This window comes from Podarcis gaigeae (genome assembly GCF_964106915.1).
Source record: "Podarcis gaigeae genome assembly, chromosome: 15".
Classification (NCBI taxonomy): Eukaryota; Metazoa; Chordata; class Lepidosauria; order Squamata; family Lacertidae; genus Podarcis; species Podarcis gaigeae.
The window spans coordinates 3,589,148-3,609,955 of NC_139692.1; the positions used below are offsets into that span (position 1 = coordinate 3,589,148).

General features: G+C 44.1%; 2 long non-coding RNA genes across 7 annotated transcripts in view; one reads left to right on the forward strand and one right to left on the reverse strand.

The window, feature by feature from the left end:
- Positions 1-1,127: 1,127 nt before the first annotated feature.
- On the reverse strand, positions 1,128-20,683 carry LOC310832250. 2 transcript variants are annotated; one of them, XR_014558200.1, is made up of 3 exons: positions 20,578-20,666; positions 17,337-17,442; positions 1,128-1,332 (listed from the first exon to the last, which is right to left on the reverse strand). It is a non-coding gene; the product is annotated as an uncharacterized lncRNA (long non-coding RNA). The 2 variants fall into 2 exon arrangements; XR_014558199.1 differs by lacking the exon at positions 17,337-17,442 and having other exon boundaries at positions 20,578-20,683.
- LOC310832212 overlaps positions 2,957-20,808 on the forward strand; it is a 288,863-nt gene continuing 271,011 nt past the window's right edge. The window contains exons 1-3 of one of the 5 annotated variants that reach the window (XR_014558147.1): positions 2,957-3,588; positions 3,852-6,017; positions 6,212-7,246. This is a non-coding gene — a long non-coding RNA (uncharacterized lncRNA). Of the gene's footprint in view, positions 3,589-3,851; positions 7,247-20,808 lie in introns of those variants that run through there. The other 4 variants (XR_014558148.1, XR_014558149.1, XR_014558150.1 and 1 more) reach the window with 4 other exon arrangements.

The window sequence follows — 20,808 nt, forward strand, 5'->3', positions numbered from 1 at the left end:
AATTGTTACAGTTACGTTGTACTGGAGCTCTATATAAGCAGGCTGACTGAACCCTTCAGTTCAGTTCTGTCCTGGCCTGTGAATAAACAAGAGCTGTTTGAAGAATAGCTGTGTCGTCTGATATGTTCACCCACAACACCATGAAAACCATAGGAAAATTATAGCACACAACCAAGTAAACAGGGTTGCAAACCTCTTTTAAAAAGGTAAGTAATTAACATGGAAATGAACATTAGACTTCTACTACATTGTGTTAGATTTCCAGAAGTGTATTTTACATTATGTGAAACATCAAAAAAATGCGAAAATTAACAGAGAAGAAAATGTGAGGAAAATGGAATAAAGTGCTGTCTGAATATAGTCACTAGGTGGAACTTTTAAAGGTGCAAGTTACGCAGATCATAGAATCATAGAATTGTAGAGCTGGAAGGGATCACAAGGGTTGTCTAGTCCAACCCCCTGCAATGCAGGATCAAAGTGATCAAATAAGTATGTAAATGTTAAATAATTGGGAGTCAGGAACTCTTGCAGATCTTTGGCAAATCACTCAGAGGTCTACTAGTAGATTGTGGTCTACCTTCTGCCCACCCCAGCATAGAGAGACAGGGTGACATTTTTGTTTGGGCTCTGGAAATAGGTTGTTTCCCTAGAGATCTGATTTGAAAGCAGTGGCATGTTTATAGCTGTGAACCTTCCCCTATGTTCAGCCTCAATGCTAGTTCCAAGGACTGAAGGGAGAAAGGGCACGAACCCTCCATGGGCCCCTGTTTCCTCCGTGATTCTATACCCTCCATGCTATTATTGCCAGCTGCTTCTCTTCTCCATTTGCTGTGTGCTTTTCAGGCAAAAAATCAATGAGCGACAGTCCGTGGCTCCTGCTTCTACAGCCCTTCCTTCAAACCACCTGGCCAGAGTGAGAGTCAGATGAACAAGCACATTGCAGTGGTGAAAAGGAAGAGCGGGTCCAGGCGGCCCTTGTCAGTAGACCCCTGGATGGCGCATGGGATCACAGCAATTGCCCACCTACCCCAGCTGTTGACACAGACCCTGCTCTGCCTGCACATTTGCAAATAAGTGCAACTATTACAAAGCACAGAGAAAATGCAGAGAAAATAAGGAATCAAATGTGATTGATAAAAGGACTGGACAATCCAGAAACTTTTATGCAAGTGTGGCAAAACATTATTACATTTAAAAAATCAAACAATATTAGATTATTCTCCATCGCAAGCTAGTCTCCAGGTATGGACCTTTTAAGCAACATCACTGGTAGGAATCTTTCATTTTTTGTAGGTCGATATTGTCATGAGATTTCCTCTTTGATTGATCTTCCTGTAAAAGACAGACAGACAAATTTAACTCGATTAGTGGGAGAATGCTGGTAGATAAATACCCTTTCACATTTGATGAACATGCTTGAGAATTCCATGTCATGTGTTTTGTGCTCTGTTGTTTTCAAGACAATCTTGGTGCGGCAGAAACTATTTCAAAATGTCATATGAGTGATCTCCTTCCAAAGAAGCATACCTCTTTTTAATACCATTTTAAATACTGAATTTTAAATTGTAGCCCTGGGACTTACTGGTGAAGTACAGGCAATAAATGCAACAACCACAAAAAGCATGCTGCATCCCTGGAATTCTTGGTATTCAGAGAACTGGGATGAATATAACAATATTTGAGGGTTTTTTTCTATTTCCAAACACAGTTCTTTCACTTTTAATGTATGTTGTCAACTGCAGATGTTGAAGCTCATAGGAGAAAATAGTTACTGAATAGTCATGCAAACAAGCTATCATCTCAAGCAAAAACCTTATATGTAGTTAGAATATCAAGCTAGACAAGTCAAGCGTGGTCTTATTTGGAATACTACCAGTCAGCTCCCATTTTCAAATGGGCCAGTGGCTGCTAAAATGTTAAAGGAAAATACCAGTTTACCATCTTCTAACAGATCAGCCTTCTACTCTCTCTCAGTGGCCGTGTTTTCCTTGCCCAGTGCAAGAAAGAATTGCACCAAGCAAGGCAGATTCCTTTAAAAATGAATGCTGATTAGGAGAGTTTTGAATCTATTGGCAACTGGATGAATGACATCATGCATTACATAACTGAGGTGAATAGCAGGATAAAACCATATCCAAAGCAATTTCACATGGTCTCTCACCTCTAACTACTTTCCTGTAAAATAAGTCTAACTTCAGTGATGATTATCTGGAAAGTGCCTTTACACATTGTGCTAAGATTCACCCGGTTTTGCAAGCTACAATAATTATGCAATCATGTCATGGCAGTTAAAGTTAAGACAGAGATAGAACAGAGAAAAGAGCACTTAACTTTAAACCTCACAAGGCATTCTTAAGCATCAAACACTGAGGTTTTTAATCGTCATAGTGAAATGAATTTTCTTCTGTAATTAGTGGAGCTGCACATCTATTTCAGTCACTCCAAACCCTTCCCATCCACCAACCAGGTATTATATTTCAACAAAGCAATTTTCAAGGGAAAGATGGCCAGTATGCTAAAAACAAGAGCAATAATTTAAAATTACTCCCCCACTTTCTTTGTAAGCCATTTTTTAAAAAAACAACAACAACAAGCACCCAGTCTTCATTCATTCTGTCATAGAATGTTGTGTATACACAGCATAAGTATCAGGAGTGAGAAGCAACTGCTGTCCTTTCCAGCTGTGCCCCAGATTGCATATAATTCAATGAGGGCCACTGAGATCCAAGCCAGCCCCTCTTCCCATAGTCTTTCCCTTATTTTCCTGTACAGGTCATGTTCCTGTAGTTTGTAATCCATGAGATTTGGGTGGATTACAAATTCAGTTCCCTTGTATTTCCAGAATGTATTAATTTGGAAAGAAAATATTCATTTCCCATCAAAGCCCTGAAGTGACCCCATCTAAAGAATAAAGCCATTTGCGCCCACTGTATTAATGCTGCAAGGGACTTTTTTACGTGTGGTTATGACCTACTGGTGGCGGAAGGAGCGAGCCGCATTCCAGTGAGTGAGCCTGTCCTTGGCTGTGATGCTGGTTTTAGCCCTCTCACTGGTCGGAGCTGGAGGAGCTCATGGGCAGAGGGATTAGGAGAGGGAGGCTGGGGAAGATGAAACTGGTTTGAAAAGGCAACTGAAACCAGTTTAGGTTAGATTACTTTTCAAAACCATTGGGAATTTTTTTTTAGAGTAAATGAAGGGATTTCACTCTGCTGAAATTCATCGTTTACAACTTTAAAAAGGGACACAGGTGATTTTCATCTGTGATCTCTGCTGTGGTTGATTTCAAATACTGCGCACATATATCTTAGTCAGGTATTTGTCCCTAAAAAGTGTTAGGAGAAGCATTGAATTTTGAACTAAAAGGAAACTGAAGAAAAATAGAAGATCAAAAAAGACATAATCCTAATAACAGGGACAGTAAATTGTAGACTGATGATGGACTTTGAGAAAGTCCCCCAAAAAGAGTTTAGCCGAGCAAAATTTAAACTGAAAACTGAAAAAAAATTCCAAGATGGAGATTTTAAAGAGAACCAGGAAAATTAAAAATACTGGACTGGAAAAGCCAATAGAAAATAAAGATAAATGAAGGTACGTGAAGCGGGGAATCAAATTTTATTTACCTTTCAAACTAAAGAGTATTTGGATGAAAAGAAGGAGCACATGAAAGGGTACATGGATATGAAGTCTGCTTAAACCAGTGGGGGAATGAGTAGGGAAAATAGAAGGCTTTTCTTTTAAAAGCCAACTAGAGAAGTCGTTTCATGAATGGAAAGTTTGAGTTTTTGGGGGGAAAAGAGCAAAGAAGACAGGGAGAGGACAAAACCGTTCCTTCTGATTTCATGTTTGCTCAGGTTGCCTTGGAAGTAGAGAAAGACAGGTAAGTTAAAAACTTGCTGAATAGGCAAATAAAGTATTTTGAGGATGAACCTGCTGATGGCGACTGGAGAGTGACTGCTCAGGGACATGGTAAGTCCAGGATCCTGTGGGAAAGTGCTTCCTCTGAGGGAAGTTCCTGAGAGTGGCTAGAGTGGTGGATTAGGACCTGGGAGACCAGAGTTCAAATCCTCCCTCTGCCATGAAGCTCTCTGTCTCTCAGCCTAACCTACCTCACAGGGTTCTTGTGAGGATCAAATGAGGAAGCAGAGGAGAACATCAACTCCACTAAGCCTTTCCAGCAGAACCTGCAAGATTACAAAAAGATACAGGAAATGGAGCTCAAATGGTAACTATGGAACAGGCCAGACAAAATTACCCCTGATGTGTAACGTGATTATCTAGTGGTAATAACCAAGGATTTTGCATTTTATTTTATTTTTGCTAAGCATCTTCTAGGAACAGCTATTTAGCTCATAGGTGAGACAACACAAAGCGTTGACTCTATACAAAAAACTTGGATCCTCTAGCACTGAAGGTAATATATTTAAAATACCAATTTAAAAACCAGATCTAGCAGTCAGCTTCCTTTGCCAGTAACTTCCCATCTGGAAATTAGAGCTGCAGTTGAAGGAAAATACTCTTGATTTGTCAGAAGTGGCGACAGGTGCAAATAGGTACCTAACAGGTAAACTTGAAACACTACATCACAATTAAAGTAACAATGCAGTTTCATGTATTCTGACTGAAGGGCTTCTAGGTGAGTATCTCGTGCTTGGCTGGAGAGAAAATCTCTTTTCCACCTGCAGTTCTTGTACTAAGACACTTTAAAGTCTTAACGTTTTATTTACCTTACAAACTAATTAGTCTTTGGATGAAGACTACTCCGTGATCTTTTTCAGTGCAATGCTTTTGTACTGGTCTCTCTGTATATTCCCATCTTAAAATGGAGCCTTGAACTCTGGGATATGTCTCCAGTGTGTCTTGCAAGTGGAGGATTCCAGTGGAGGGAGAACGAATGCTTGAGAAGCGTTGAAGTGAGTAGAGCTGTACTGAAATGACTGGCCTTTCCAGCAACAGTGACAAGATTACATAATCAATGGGAAACGGACGTCAAAAGGTAGTTATACAACAGGGCAGGCAAAACTATCACCAATAGGTAATGTGGCTGTGGTAGTAATAACTCTAAATGGCCTATGATTTCACTGATAAATGCGTTAAGGGGGTGGATTGTGCTGTATCCATCACCGCTCCATGTGCATCCCTCCTCAAGCGCCGCACTTGGTGGAAAAGGACGACCATCCCAGATTGGAGGAGTGTACCGTTCTTCGGTCAAGGGTGTAAGATAGCTGTGCTCCCTGCTATTGTGTTCCGTCTGCAATTCTTTGTGCTAAGACTCTTTCAGGTTGCGGTGACTGAGTTGTCAGAAGAGGCCCTATTCCATGTCACTACAATGAAGCTCACCTGCAGGTAGGAGAACACGTCTTCTTTTGTTCCAGCCCTTCTTTCCTCTTGTTCCAGCTCCTCTTTTCTTCAGGCTTCCCAGAGCTCACTGTACCTGAAGCAGATCTGTTCAGTTGATGAGAAAGATGCAGTGTGCGTAAGAGCTCTTGATAGATCAAGAAAAACCCTGCAGTGAGAGTCACCAGCACTAGGACAGTGCTGATTGAGGTAAATTCACGTTGCACCATTCAGTATTTTTTTCCGGAGCAATGTTTTTTGTATGGGTCTCTCCTTTTCCCCATTTTCTTTTCTGTTGGTCTCTTCGCAGTTCTCTCCAAAGATCCTGCAACACTCAAATGAAGCCAGCTCTTCCGGCTGAGTCCCAGAAGTCACAGTGGTAAGAAAAGCTTTTTTAAAAAAAAAACCACAAAACTTATTTTCTGCAGGATTAGAGGAAGGTGGCTGGGGACAAACTAGTGACTCTAGATTGTAAGCCAACTGAAGGTCACATGAAGTCACACCTCAAATGGACAAACGAAAGGGTGAGCATTGAGCAATCTTTCCTCTTTCCACACCAGCTTAATGGCAGAGATTTAAGTGTGAATCACATCTCTCTGTTCTGCCCCTCTAGATTAATGATTTATCTAGCTTCAGTCAAAAATGGCGGTCAAAATGGTATTCCAGGATTGAAGGACATTTAGGTGAGTATCCCTTGCTTGGCTAGGGAGAAAATCTCTGTTGTGTTCCGTCTGCAATTCTTTGTGCTAAGACTCTTTCAGGTTGCGGTGACTGAGTCGTCAGAAGAGGCCCTGTTCCGTGTCACCGCAGTGAGACTCACCTGCAGGTAGGAGAACACGTCTTCTTTTGTTCCAGCCCTTCTTTCCTCTTGTTCCAGCTCCTCCTTTCTTCAGGCTTCCCAGAGCTCACTGTACCTGAACAAATCTGTTCAGTTGACGAGAAAGACACAATGTGAGTAAGAGCTCTTGATATTTCAAGAAAAACCCTGCAGTGAGAGTCACCAGCATTAGGACAGTGCTGCTTTAGTTGAAATGGTATTCCATGATTGACATACATTTAGGTGAGTATCCCTTGCTTGGCTAGGGAGGAAATCTGTATTGTGCTCTGTATGAAACTGTGCTATGGCTCTTTCAGGTTGCTGTGACTGAGTCGTCAGAAGTGGAAGCCTTTTGCAGCAGATTTCTTTGTTTGTTTTTTTCCTGAGAGAACATTCTATTTTGTATGACTCAGTAGGGTAGCAATCATTTTTAAATGTGCATACATATACAGCATTTGCAAATTAGTCTCTTTTCTGTTTTTAAAGCCATGTGTCAGTGATCACTATAAGCAAAGAGGCCAATTTCTGCAATTTGGATACTGAGGGGAGGTCAGAAGGAGAAGATTGAGAGGAGGATCTGGATGCTGAAGGGGCAACAAAGTTTCGTGAGCAGAAAGAACCTGTGAAAGGGAGCAGTTCAGACTCCAAGGCTGAAGCAGAGGAGGAATGACAAGGGACTGCTGAGGAATCCAGGGAGTCTCCCTCTCCTGCTGCGACAATCTCCCCTCCAGCCTTGTCTCCAAGAGCACACAGAACAAGGAGGAGAGTGGAACAGAGGCCAAAGATGCTCAGAAGCTGTTTGAGACTGCTGGGGAGAGGAGGAGCCCTAGAAAGAAGGCAGGGACCGTCAGTCCTGATAACTGCTGCACAGGGGCAAGACCTACTGGGAAGCGTTGCTGAGTTGTATGTTCATTTCCTTAAATAAAAAGTTGACTGAGCACTGAAAACTGCCTTTGCTTCTTCATGCTGACCTGCCTCCCTGACAGCCTGGCCCTTTGTGTTTCCCCTGATTGTGGGAAGTGCAGTTTGACCCTAACTTTACTTAGGAAGGAGAGAGTGTTGGTCAAAGGTGTCCTGGTAGTTGCCCCCTCCCTTAAAGGCTGTAGCTCAGTGGCAGAGCACATGCTTAGTATTTAGAAGGACCCGGGTTCAATTTCTGGCATCTCCAGGTACGGGTGGGCCCATCTCACAATCCCCTTTGATATGATCACCTGATCAAAATCCTGGCATATTGGAGAGATGGCAAAATGGATGGAACTGTTAAAAGATACAAATTTAGAGTATTTTAAGGAAGACTGGAAACTCTTTCTAGTCTAAGTAAAAGGTTATTATTTCCCCTATGTGAAGATCACAGTGGATCATCAGTGGATGATCATAGACATATCTCAGCCTGACTTAACCTCACAAGGCTGTTGGGGTGAGGTAGAATGTGAGCTCCTTGGAGGAAGGGCACAATAAAAGCAAAATGTAAACCTTGGTCTCTAATCGTTAACTGCCATATTTTCTTCCTGTCACATGCTGGCAGCTTCTGGGAGCCACAGGTGAGAGGACAAAAGGTGGACAAAATACCCCAGAAGGAGCACAATGTGTTCCCCACTAGAGGAACAACCCAGTGGTGTAGCAGGGTCAGGTGGTACCCACTGCGGAAAATTCTTGTCACACACACACACACACACACACACACACACTGAATTTTATTTTATTTTTGCCTGCAAAAATGGTTTGACTTTATTTCTTATTTTCTTACAAAGGAATGTGGATTCTGGGCCTTTGAGAACAAGTAGATGACTGTGGACAGATACTTAAATCTACAGGCTGGATTGTGTTTTGTTTTGTATTGTTTTGTTTATATTTATTGTTTATTAAAACCTTCAAAGTGGTTTACCAAAACAAAAAAACAAAAAGCACCACAGCAGTAAAATCAAGAAAAATTAACAACCCTAATTTAAAACATATAAAAGCTAAAATATAAAAATAGATTAAATTTACTTCAACTTCCTAAGCATCCGGGTATGCTTGGCTAAAGAAGAATGCTTTTAGCAAGTGCCTGAAAAAAGTCTAGCAAAGGCACGTGCTGTGTTGCAGTAGGCGGGGAGTTCCAAAGTGGAAGTGCTGTCACAGTAAACAATGCAGTACAGATATTATGTGGCACCTGTAGTAGTGCTTGAAACTACTGAAGGGGAGGTTTTATTTATTGTGATTTCACCATGCTCTGTATTATCTGAAAAGGAAAACATTTCTTTAAAAAAACAGGACTGCACAGCAGCAATCTAGTCTCATCAGGATCAGTTGGACTTATTCCCGAGCCGCCGGTGCATGAGATGGGCTGCAATCGTTTGCACCCCTTACATCCAACTTGTACCTAAAACTCTGCACAGGCCTGCACCAGAGAATTCTGGAGTTGGAAGGGACCCCTGGGGGTCATCTAGCCGACCCCCTGGGGCAATGCAGGAATCTCAAGTAGACCATCCCTGACTGATGGCCATCTGTCTTCTGTTTTCCCCCTCAGCCAGGACACCCAATAACAGAGACTGGAGGTGGGGGGAAAGGTAAATTTTGACAATGGGGCAGATTAGTCAGGCGTGCGCAGGAAAAGCTTGAAGACTTTACACAGAGAGGAACCCCACACGGGTTTCCCCGCATGTAACGTAACAGGCAGGGAGCCCGGTCAGATAGAGAGAAAGACATTGGGGGAGGGGAGGACAAAAGAGTGCCAAAGGCCGTCCATTTGATCCTCTTTGGGATGGTGGCACTAGGGCTCTGGGACCACCCTCCCCAAAATATTTACTTTTCTTCAATCTATTGTTACCACTGTTCTTCTATAGTACAGAACATCTTTAATTTAAACACTTTCTCTAATATTAAAATGGCAGAAGTAATCAGCAGCATAGATATCAAAGGCGAGAGAATAGTTCCTAATAGATAAAAGGGAGACCCAGATACACAAGCACATGGAAGTCAATAACCCAAGAGTGGCTTCTAAGTGGGGGGTTGGCTGAGGACAGGGTTGGACAGAAACATGTGGAGCTTTGCAGAGGTGAGACAGAAAGGGTTTGTCAGAGGGAAACTCACTTTCCCTTTTTAAGCACTGGCCAAAATCCCTTCCACGTTTGCAGCGCCACCCCTGAAGTGACCCTGTAAATCCACTTGATAGTCCAGCTGTAGGCGCTCATCTTCCAGGCACACCCACTGCTTCCTTCCTCTCCCCTTCCCACCCCCTCCGTTGTTTCCTCACCTGCCTCCTTCCCGTCCTTTCTCCTGCCTGCCTGCCTGCCTCCTCCAGCTAGGAGTGTGCTCCCCATTTCCCAAGCCTGCAGTGAATGTCACCCCCCCCCCCTTAGGATGACACGGGGGGACTGCCCCCACCGCCCCCACTTGCTCTGCCACTGCTTGGAGTTGCTGGGGGTTGAACCTGGGATCTTCTGCATGCCTGGCAGGTGTTCTGCCAGTGAGCTATGGCCCTTCCCCAGCCCGACAGCCCTTGGCAATCCTCTCATCTACAGGCTGCAGATGGGCTCTGTCTTTTCTGCCCCAGCAGAAAGAGAGATTCAGTTCTGCAGCATCATTGCCAAGTGGCAGACAGTTAGTCCTCTCTCCACAAATCAATTAGACACATCCCCGGGAAGTGCAATTAACCCAGATACAAATGAGACTCGAAGGAGCAAATGTTTCCTCTTCCCTGTGTCTTCCTTGCAGAAACACTATATTTCTACAGGGTTCTGTCCTCCAGTTTTATCTCTCTGGCAAAGGCAAGTCGATAAAAGGAAGAGTCAAATGCTCCAAGGAAGACACAGATTTGTGGGTGGTGGGTGGGGGTCACATTACCTACTGAATAATGAATATAGCAGAGCAAAGCAAACAACAAAGTTTGGTACTGAATGTTTCATTGATCACTTGAGTAGCATATGCTGCTTAAATTATCTGTCGCCACCTCCCGTCAAATCTGGCAAGCTGAGTACAAAAAAAGGAGGCTGTGCTGAAATTAGAGTTGAGACCAATTTGGGGAAAGAAGGGGGTTTTCCCAAGCAAATTCAGATTTGCTCAGAAAATTTCACACCTACCCACCCAATGTTATATATTTGTTAGAGATGGGCATGCTTTCCAAGGCTTCACTTGGATTGTCTTGGAAATTACACAATTTCCCCAAGGAGGGGGGGAATAGAGAAATCATACAATTTTTCACAGAATCAGCCAGTCCAAAGGGCTCTCCCTGACTGCTTCCTTGACCCATGACACTCCCCCTTAGCAACACAGGAAGCTGCCTTATACTGAGCAAAATCATTGATTTATCCAGGTCAGTATTCTCCACAATGGGGGCGCCTTTTGCATGGTCGCATGCAACCCCCCAGATCCCAGTGTGGCCCCTGGTAGTTTGGGCTGGCTTCATCCTCCCCAGGCTGGATACCTGGAGGTCTCCACCTAGAATGATAGAATCATAGAGTTGGAAGAGACCACAAGGGCCATCAAGTCCAACCCCCTGCCAAGCAGGAAACACCATCAGAGCACTCCTGACATATGGTTGTCAAGCCTCTGCTTAAAGACCTCCAAAGCCGTTCCTCATAAGGCATCGTTTCCAGGCCTTTGACCATTTTGGTTGCCCTCCTCTGGACACGTTCCAGTTTGTCAGTGTCCTTCTTGAACTGTGGTGCCCAGAACTGGACACAGTACTCCAGGTGAGGTCTGTCCAGAGCAGAATACAGTGACACTATTACTTCCCTTGATCTAGATGCTATACTCCTATTGAATTGCAGCCCAGAATTGCATTGGCTTTTTTTAACTGCCGCGTCACACTGTTGGCTCATGTCAAGTTTGTGGTCAACCAAGACTCCTAGATCCTTTTCACATGTACTGCTCTCAAGCCAGGTGTCACCCATCTTGTATATGTGCCTCTCATTTTTTTTGCCCAAGTGCAATACATTTCTTCCTGTTAAAATTTCATCTTGTTTGTTTTCGCCCAGTTCTCTAATCTGTCAAGGTCGTTTTGAAGTGTGATCCTGTCCTCTGGGGTGTTAGCCACCCCTCCCAGTTTGGTGTCATCTGCAAATTTGATCAGGATGCCCTTGAGTCCATCATCCAAGTCGTTGATAAAGATGTTGAATATTTTTTAAAAAATAATTTCTATTAACTGGCCAATCACATCAAATTAAATCACATCGCATAAATTCCAGATTACAAAGCCAAATTTTTAAATTTTGTTGGGGGAACCCATACTTCAAGATCCAAAGGGGGATTCAGATCATCTTCTTATTACTGTGTTAATGTCCAAATCAGTCCAAACAAAGTTCATAATTCTATCCAGTCTTATCTTGGTGTTTCCACATCATATCTTGTTCATATAATTTCTCTTTTTCCTTTACGATCTCTTCTGTTAGTCTCCTTAAGCTGATAGCAAGTATAATAATCCTGTGTGGATTTCCCGTTCCTCCACTAAGTCCAGATGGTTTCCATATATCTCCTTCGTAGATAACATCACTCTTTCCATCGTAAATTTTGGCATTTATCGCTCTTAAGTCCCACCGAGGAGTTGATCCACGATATGTAAACAACTCTATTTCTCTCTTTCTCCTCCCAGACCCAAGAGCTCCAACAATGCCTCCCAAAATGGCGACGGCATTTTTACCTGCATCATTCCAAAACTCTTAGCTTTCCAGCTTCATCTTGAAACATTGCTTTGGATCGAAAGTTTATCTCCACACAGCCTTAAATCCACAGCTTAAGTCCTTAATTTCTGGCTCATTAGGGGAGGGGATTCTTGTTAAATCACATAGAAAAAAGGGAAGGCAGGTTTTTTTTCCCCTCCCCCCTCAGTCATTTGTCGTACCGTATCTTGACGTATCTTCTCATATTTTATTCTTGTCTTGTTATCAGAGATCTCTTCTGTCAGCAGTCTTTACTCCCCTTTTTCCTTGAAGCATGTGCAATTAATCTCGTCCAAATTGTTTCTTTTAAAGATCGTTGCAACTAGCGGCGCGAATCAGGGATGGCGTCAAGGAGTGCCGAAATCCCACAGGAGGGCTTTGTGCCTAGTGCCCTCACCCCCACAAATTCGGGGGTGGTATAGGGCACAGCAGGCAAGGGCCGTCCCCCCCCCACAATCCTGGGGGGGGTTAAGGAGGCTAATTACCCCCATCATAGCCTCCAAATTACCTCGTGTGGGTCGGAGAGATGTTATTGTCAGCCATCTTCCGATGCGCCACTTAATGGCCCCGATAAAGATGTTGAATAAGACCGGGCCCAAGACAGAACCCTGTGGCACCCCACTAGTCACACTTCTCCAGGATGAAGAGGAACCATTGATGAGAACCCTTTGGGTTCGGTCAGTCAGCCAGTTACAAATCCACTAGGGTAGCATAGTCAAGACCGCATTTTACCAGCTTCTTTACAAGAATATCATGGGGCACCCTGTCAAATGCCTTGCTGAGATCAAGGTAGACTACATCCACTGCGTTCCCTTCATCTACCAGGGTTGTAATTCTGTCAAAAAACGAGATCAGGTTAGTCTGACATGACTTATTTTTCAGAAATCCATGCTGACTATTGGTGATCACAGCACTCCTTTCTAGGTGCTCACAGACTGTTTGCTTAATGATCTGCTCCAGAATCTTCCCTGGTATTGATGTCAGACTGACTGAGCGGTAATTATTTGGGTCCTCTCTTTTCCCCTTTTTGAAAATAGGGACAACATTTGCCCTCCTCCAGTCTGCTGGGACTTCGCCTGTTCTCCAGGAATTCTCAAAGATGACTGCCAGTGGTTCTGAGACCTACCTCTGCCAATCGCCCAATCCCGCCTGGGGAGGCGTTGCCAGGGGATTGGCCAGGTAAGGGGAGGGACCATCCTGCCCACACAACAGAAGATAAATCTTACCTGTGAAGTGGCAGTTGGCTCCAGAGCTTCTCCCACCCTCCCCTCCCTCCACAGGTACGCAGGCTCTGCTATGTCAGGGTCGCTGTTGAAGGGCTGGAAAGGAATTTTCCTGCATTGGCAGGTTTCTGGCCTTGGGCGGAATCCTTTAGTCTATCTTCCTAAATGGGGGGCGGGGCATGAAGCAGTGCCCCATGCCCCCTTGTGGCGGTGATACCAGAGTTCCCCATTAAAGGGGTCTTGAGGGGAGGCATTGGCCATATGCCAAGAGGTTGTCATTGCTCTCCCCTCCAACGGCGCGAAACAGGGGCAGGCTCTTTGCTTGAACATATGTTCTCCAGAGCCAGCCCAATCCCCACACATTCTGGATAACCCTGAAGTCTCCCAGATCCACGGCTGGGGACTGGGAAGGATAAACGCTCAGAGCCTGAGCCAAGGTCTCCCTACATCTGAAACTTAATAAAGTTGTGGCCAATTTTAATCCCATAGCACGTTGTCTTGAGTCATTATTCCGCTCGGGGGTCACCTGGGGTTGGGGGGACTCCACCTGTCCATGCAATGTCTGGCAGCAGCTCTCTGGGGTTTCAGATGGAGAACATTCCCACCTGAATAAACTTATTTACATTAAAAGTAACACTCCTTCAACTAAAATCTGTGTTGTACGTGAATAACACCTGCAACCTTCATCCAAAAGTGTGCTCAATACCTCCAAATCATAAAAGTCATAAAAATAAAAAATCACATACAAGGGCACAGGTCTATAGAGCAACCACAACAAAGTGCTGAAAGACACGTGACTGTCACAACAGTGTATTGATAATGCGAAGAAGTCTACAACAAAACAGACAAAATGTGCAAAGGGCACATTTCATCAAGTCTTACAAAGAACCACATAGCAAAAAAACAATTAAGAGGGTTTTGGACCCTTGCAGTGGTTATTATCCTCTTGGAATTGAGTAACTTCTCTGGAGGGATAAACATTCCCAGAGTCCTCCCTGTTGGGAAAACTAGAATCAGGGCCTTGAAATGTTTGTGAGGTGTTGTCATCTGGACAAGATCTTTGAAACAGGACCTTATCTGGAAGCTGAAACAAAAAGAACAGCTGCCCTTTGGCAGAACACTGCCCCATCAAAGAAGTGAGTTGTGTCAGTATGGGATCTTATGGTGCTCCAGCAATAATTTCCAGAGTGTTAAATTGGGATTGTCCAATGGCATAGCACTGGGAAGGGTGAGAACAGTCAAGAAGTGGCAATTCACCTGCAAAATGTCTTCAAATAGCTGAAGGCCTGACACAGCGAAGATGGCAGGGACTAGGCAGGATTAGACACAATGGGTAAAAAAATGCAAGGAAACAGATTACAGCTCTACTTTCAGGAAAGCATCCTGTTGGTAAGAGCTGTTTGACACTGGGAAAGACTGCTTCAGAAAGCAGTGGGCTCCCCTTTGCTGCAAGTATCCTAAGCAGAGGATGGATAGGGATTTATCAGGGATGCTGTAGTTGTACTAACACTGGGTGAGGGGTCGGACTAGATGACCTCAAAGGTACTGTCCAATTTTGATATTCTATTACCACCTGTCTCATGCAGGCAACTAAACCAGCAGAAGCACATTTTCAGGTGTATTTCAAATGACACCTCTCCACTAAACTTGAGGCAGCAAAACTGTCATATTCTAGCCAGAGAATAGCACAAAAATAAATTGCAGTTGCAAGTGATAGGCAGACCTTATTGTGCAGGCACATCCAACAGGTAGATCACTGCCAGTCTTTAACTCTGTGAGTAGATTGCAGTCTCTTGGGAGTTGGCCACCCCTGCTATTGTGGAACCATAAGAATAATCCTGGAGCCAATCTAGGCAGCAACCAGATCCAGAATGGCTTAGCTTCAGGAAGGTGGCTCCATCACACGCATTCAACAGACATGTGGCATCCTTGGACAGCTGCCAGGCCTCCAGCACACCTGCCCTGGAGCTCCTGCCCTGAGTGACTAGGTTTAAATTTCCACAATGCCCCTCATTTAGTGTTGCATCAGGGCATTGTGGGGAATTCAAATGGGAGCACAGCTGTCAGGCAGTGGTGGGTGGTGCATATTGGGACTGGTGGGACAGGCTGAGGGACCATCAGTAAGCAGAGCCAGAGCCAATGACAGGCAGATCCAACTAATTCTAGTCTTCTCTCCTTCCTCCCTGCTGAGATCTACAAGGACAAGACGGACAGGCAGTGGTTGTAAGGAAGAAGGCAACAAGGTGGGGGGATTGGCTGAGGGTAGATATTCTCATCACCATTTCCACCCCCTGCTCCTCCTCTTCATCATGGTTGCTACCAGCTGCTTGCTTGCTGGAAGTGGCCAGAACAAGCGCTTGTGGTTGAAGCAAGCAGGTCACAAGTGGCTCTTCTCAGTGTCTCCCACCCCTGGCCCTCAGAAGAGACCCAACCAAGTCCACCACTGATACCAGCCCAGCCCTTGGGTCAGACTATTTGTCCATTTGGTCAGTACTGTGTGCTCTGACTGGTAGCGACTCTCCAAGTTCTCCAGAAGAGATCTTTTACATCACCTGCTGCTGCGTTCTTTTGACTGCAGATGCTTGGGATTTACTTGGGAACTTCTGAATGCAAAGCATAGGTTGCTTCTCTGCATAATGTTCTCTTCCTTCTCTTGCTCAGCTTAAACAAGAAAGTGGCATTGGTTTTCTACTGCCTCCTCATTAAGAAGTTTTGTTGGTGAAGCAGAATGAAAATTATGCAACCCATTTTCTCTGCATAGCTGACCTTTTTCAAAGTAAGCCTTTATTTTAGAGAGGTGGGCATGGGGTGGAGGATCTGTAGACCTGAACTCCTGGACTCTGCTGCTGGACTCCAGCTCCCATCAGCCCCATCCAGCTTCGTCAGGAATGATGGGAGCTTTGGAATGTAAGGGATTCTTCTGCTTGGAATTGTGTTTTTTGATGGCAAGGGGATCTTCTTAAAAATAAGCTTTAGGGTTAAAAACCTATGAAGGCTATAAGACATGGTAAGCAGTTCCAATAAAATAACAGTCATCTTCCAAATATGTGTATTTTGCCTTAAGTAGAAGTTGTGTCAGAACTGCAAAATATACTTGCTGCAATCCCACATGCAGTTAGTTGGGTATATGCAGTCAAATTGAATGCAGAATTGCAGTCACTGAGGTTGCAGCTGAACTGCCTTCTTTAAAATCAAGTTTTTGCAAACAGCCCACCAATTTATTTAACCTTCATATCACCTTCATAAAAATATTTGGAAAGTAATATTGTACAGCCACACATTTATGGTCTGGAGTTCATGTTATAAGAGCAATAAATCATTGGAAATGAAAATCTTGCATTTAAAAATATCTGAAACAGATATAGAATTTTTTGCATAAATATACACTCATTTCTCCAGTATGCTATAATTCACTTAATCTGAAGCAACCTTATTGCCTTTAATGACACCACTCTGAAGAATGTGGGTTGGAAAGAGCAGCCACAGATCCTTTCAAATAATGACATTATCAGAAGAATTGTATGGGCTATGAAAATAACTGCACTGAAATCATGAGACAAGCAGAGTTTTCAGAATTTTAAAAATTCAATAAATATGCTAAGCTGAGTAAGCATTCATTGTGGTAGATGGACTTACAAGTAATCCATACATCAGAAGGAAGGAAGGAATAGTTGGTTGTGAAATCAAGCTACAGCTTAGGTATTTTTTTGCAGTGTCATCTTGCATCATAGCATTGGATTGTAGCCAACTAAGTCCTACTCAGAGAAGAACCATTGAAAACCATGAACCTAAGTAACTTATGTCCATTAACTTCAGTGTAAGACAAGTCTGGGATACAACCAACCTCCTTACAAAGTATAAGATTATTCTTTTCTTTTCAAATTGTAACCTATCAGTCAATTGTTTGATATATTGGATATATATAAAGGTAAAGGTAAAGGTACCCCTGCCCGTACGGGCCAGTCTTGACAGACTCTGGGGTTGTGCGCCCATCTCACTTAAGAGGCCAGGGGCCAGCGCTGTCCGGAGACACTTCCGGGTCACGTGGCCAGCGTGACATCGCTGCTCTGGCGAGCCAGAGCCGCACACGGAAACGCCGTTTACCTTCCCGCTGGTAAGCGGTCCCTATTTATCTACTTGCACCCGGAGGTGCTTTCGAACTGCTAGGTTGGCAGGCGCTGGGACCGAGCAGCGGGAGCGCACCCCGCCACAGGGATTCGAACCGCCGACCTTTCGATCGGCAAGTCCTAGGCGCTGAGGCTTTAACCCACAGCGCCACCTGCGATTGGATATATATAGGGCTTTTTAAAAGATGGAACTCACTGTAACTCAGTTCCAGCACCTCTCAGGTGGGTGCCATTGCCATTATTAGAGAACAAGGGAAGCGTTCATGGTGAGTTCCGACACCTCTTTTTCTAGAAAAATAGCACTGAAGATGATAGAGATGATAGATGATAGATAGATAGATAGATAGATAGATAGATAGATAGATAGATAGATAGATATAGATGATAGATAGATAGATAGATAGATAGATAGATAGATAGATAGACAGACAGACAGACAGACAGACAGACAGACAGACAGACAGACAGACAGATAGATAGATATAGACAGATAGACAGACAGACAGACAGATAGATAGATGATAGATAGATAGATGATAGATAGATAGATAGATAGATAGATAGATAGATAGAACATAACCTTAAGCCAGCTTGGCACATATTTCCTCCCTTTGCTCTATTTTTATTTTGCCTTTGCAGAAACTTAAGAGCCTCATTCACAGTCTAGCTAATCTGAACTATTTGGATTCATGCCAGTTTAGCCTACCATGATGAAGAACACATCATCAGAAGTTACACTGAAATCCTTGTCACTTACTTCCAAGTAAATTCCACGCAGAAGCCACATTATGTCCCTTCATTCCCTTAAATGGTTTGACATTCTTATAGCCCCTCCCACCACCATGCTCCCATGCATGCTTATTTAGAAGGAAGGCTACTGACTTCAGGAATGCTTTCACCTAAATAAGTGTGCAGATGGTTGCAGCTGTCCAGTTGCAGCTGTCCAGCTGTCCCCTACCCCCACCCTCCTGCATTCAATGGAAATAGGATTGCAAATGTTCACAATGCCTAGTGTGCGCCTTGCAAAAAGTAAATATTGGTTTTGCTGTAAATTGAATTTCTTCTTGTACAACCCAAAGAATTATTTCCTGCCCACATGCTGTCTTCCTTCCCCATCCCCCACTAGGACTAGCACTTTAAAAAGCTTTGCTGCACCATTCAGACATCGATTTCTGCCTTCATCTACTACCCCTTCTCTTCCCAGTGCTAACTAAGCAGATTGCTTCACCCTTCAGCATTTTGAGAATCTTGGGAAATATCTCAGTATTACAATGATTCAAGCAGCACAGTCCTACCCACCTCTACTCAGGAGTCAGTCCCATTATTTCAATGGGGCTTGTTCCCAAGCATGTTTGCAGTCTTAATATACACAGGATGCAAGCTGTGATAAAAATGGGACCTTTGGGTCACATATGGTCAGAAGAATATTAAAAAGAGTCCGTCTAACAAGCTGTCTGTGCAAATGCAACTCTGCAAATGTCCCAGAGAAGCCTGCTTCAGTCTCCTTTCTCCGCTGACTGCAGTGCTGCAGTTCTATGACAACACCATATTAATGAGCCAGCAGCAGTGTGGACTTCCGGATGGCTTTTTTCAAAGTTGATCTTCCAACTTTGGGTAATAGTGGCACCATGAATAACCTCTCTTACACAAACAAGAATGCAAAAATAGCCTCTCTGTCTATCTATCTCTCACAAACACACACACAGGACTTATAACTAGCCAAGCTTAGAATCATTTCGCAGGTGCCTCCTTAGAAATCTGCATGCATGTTCTGAACCCTGCAAAGGCAAGAGCTGTAAAACAAGTCTGAATGAGGCTACATGGAAGGAGTTCCATTTCATGAAGTGGGACTTACTTCTGAGGAAAAAGTCCTTCAGGCATGCCTGTGTTTCATCATTTGCCATGGGATACACACAGAGAAGTCTTCCCTCGGTTTAGAAATGAATTCTCACTCACTTATTCAATTCGGGTTTTTTAAAAAAAACCCATTTTTAAACTGCTTGTTTTATTTTATTTTGTTTTATTTTATTTTTTTATTATTTTATTATTTTATAATTTTATTATTTTAAAAACACCATGCCACACCAATTCCATTGAGTGTGGAATGATCCAGTTCATGAACAACTTACTCTAGAGTTGTTTCACTAGATTCAGTGGGGCCCTTGTGAAATAAGTGGAGTGTGGAATGAGCACCTGCTGCTGCAATGAAATTGCAAGCTGTGCAGCCCAATTTTATGAATGTCTTCAGTAAAGTAAATCCCACTTAGTTCCACGGAAACTCACTTTCTTCAGATGTGAAGAACCTCATAGGTTTCAGAAATGAAACAGGGGAGTTGCCTTGTAAGTCTATTGCAGCAAACAATATGTGTATTTTTAATATATAAAATAATAGCTCACTGCGGGTGTGTAATGAATAGAAGGATAGATAGACAGATGGGACAGCTATTAAGAATGTGACAATGCCGATTTTAAAAAGGATAGACTTGGTAAATGCAATATCACTCATACAATGGTTAAAGGCTGGACTGTAAGGTAGCCTTCCCAGCTCTTAACTACTTTAGACATCTCTTCCTTTTAAATCTCTCTTCCCGCCCCAATCAGCCACCGCCCTGGGCTGTCTGACCTTTCAATGTCAAGCCCTTGATAGGTACTGTACTTTAACTACTGATCCTTTGATTACCGCGATTCCTTTTAATGAGTATCTGTCATATTTTAATAGAAAAGTCTTGTTTGTTTTTCAGGAAAGAGAAATTCTTTGTTGGGAAATCGAAAGGGTTAGGAAGGGGCTCTTCCTGCCGCTCTGCATTGCAGATGGGGAATCAACTCCACATTTAGATCTTTGCAGAAAAGCGGCAGGACGGGCGAGCTTTGCTATGTTTGTTTAGAAGCAAAAATTCAGGCACCAAACACACACACGCACGCACGCCGGTACTGGGGAGGTTTATTCAGCAGCGAAACTCTTCCTCCTTAGGCGTCCACGGCCCGTTTCTCCCTGCGGCGCTGGCCTTGGTGCTGAAGCCGCCATGACTGACACAGACAAGACACACGCGCCCGCGCCTTACCTGAAAACCCACCGCGGCAGATCGCCCCACCCCCACCAACCCAGCCTACGATGCTTGCCTGGATCTCCTAGAAAGGGATCCAGTAGCCACTCACGCCGCCCCCCTGCCACTGTCACCACCCTGCCCGATGTGGGCCAGGCGGCGGCTCGTTGGGTGACTGCTCCACAGGGGGCCGCTGCAGCGACGTCTGGAGCCGGGGCAGGAAATGAGGGGGGGGCTTGGGAGGAGACGGGGGGAGGGGAGGATTGGATGAAACAAGAATAAAGAGGTTGAAATGTGGGTGAGGAGCGGGTTACCATGGGGGGGGGGGGAAGAATGTGCACCATTGCACTCCTATATGCACACTTAAGCCCCACTGAACATTGTGAGACTCACCTCGCAGAAAAAAGGGCACCAGAACCGTAAGTGAACGTTCAAATTCCGTTCAGAAGGCGCGCAGTGGGGTGTGGAGGGGGGAAGTAGCCAAGGAAGGAAGGAGTTTATGAAAGGACAGTCTGGCATTCGGGTGCCTCTTTCCAGGGGAGAATCTGAAGGAAAGGGTGTGGTTTTCTCTCAAAGGGCGGGGCTTCCGTCCCTTGGCCCCGCCTCTCCTCGCCACCTCATACC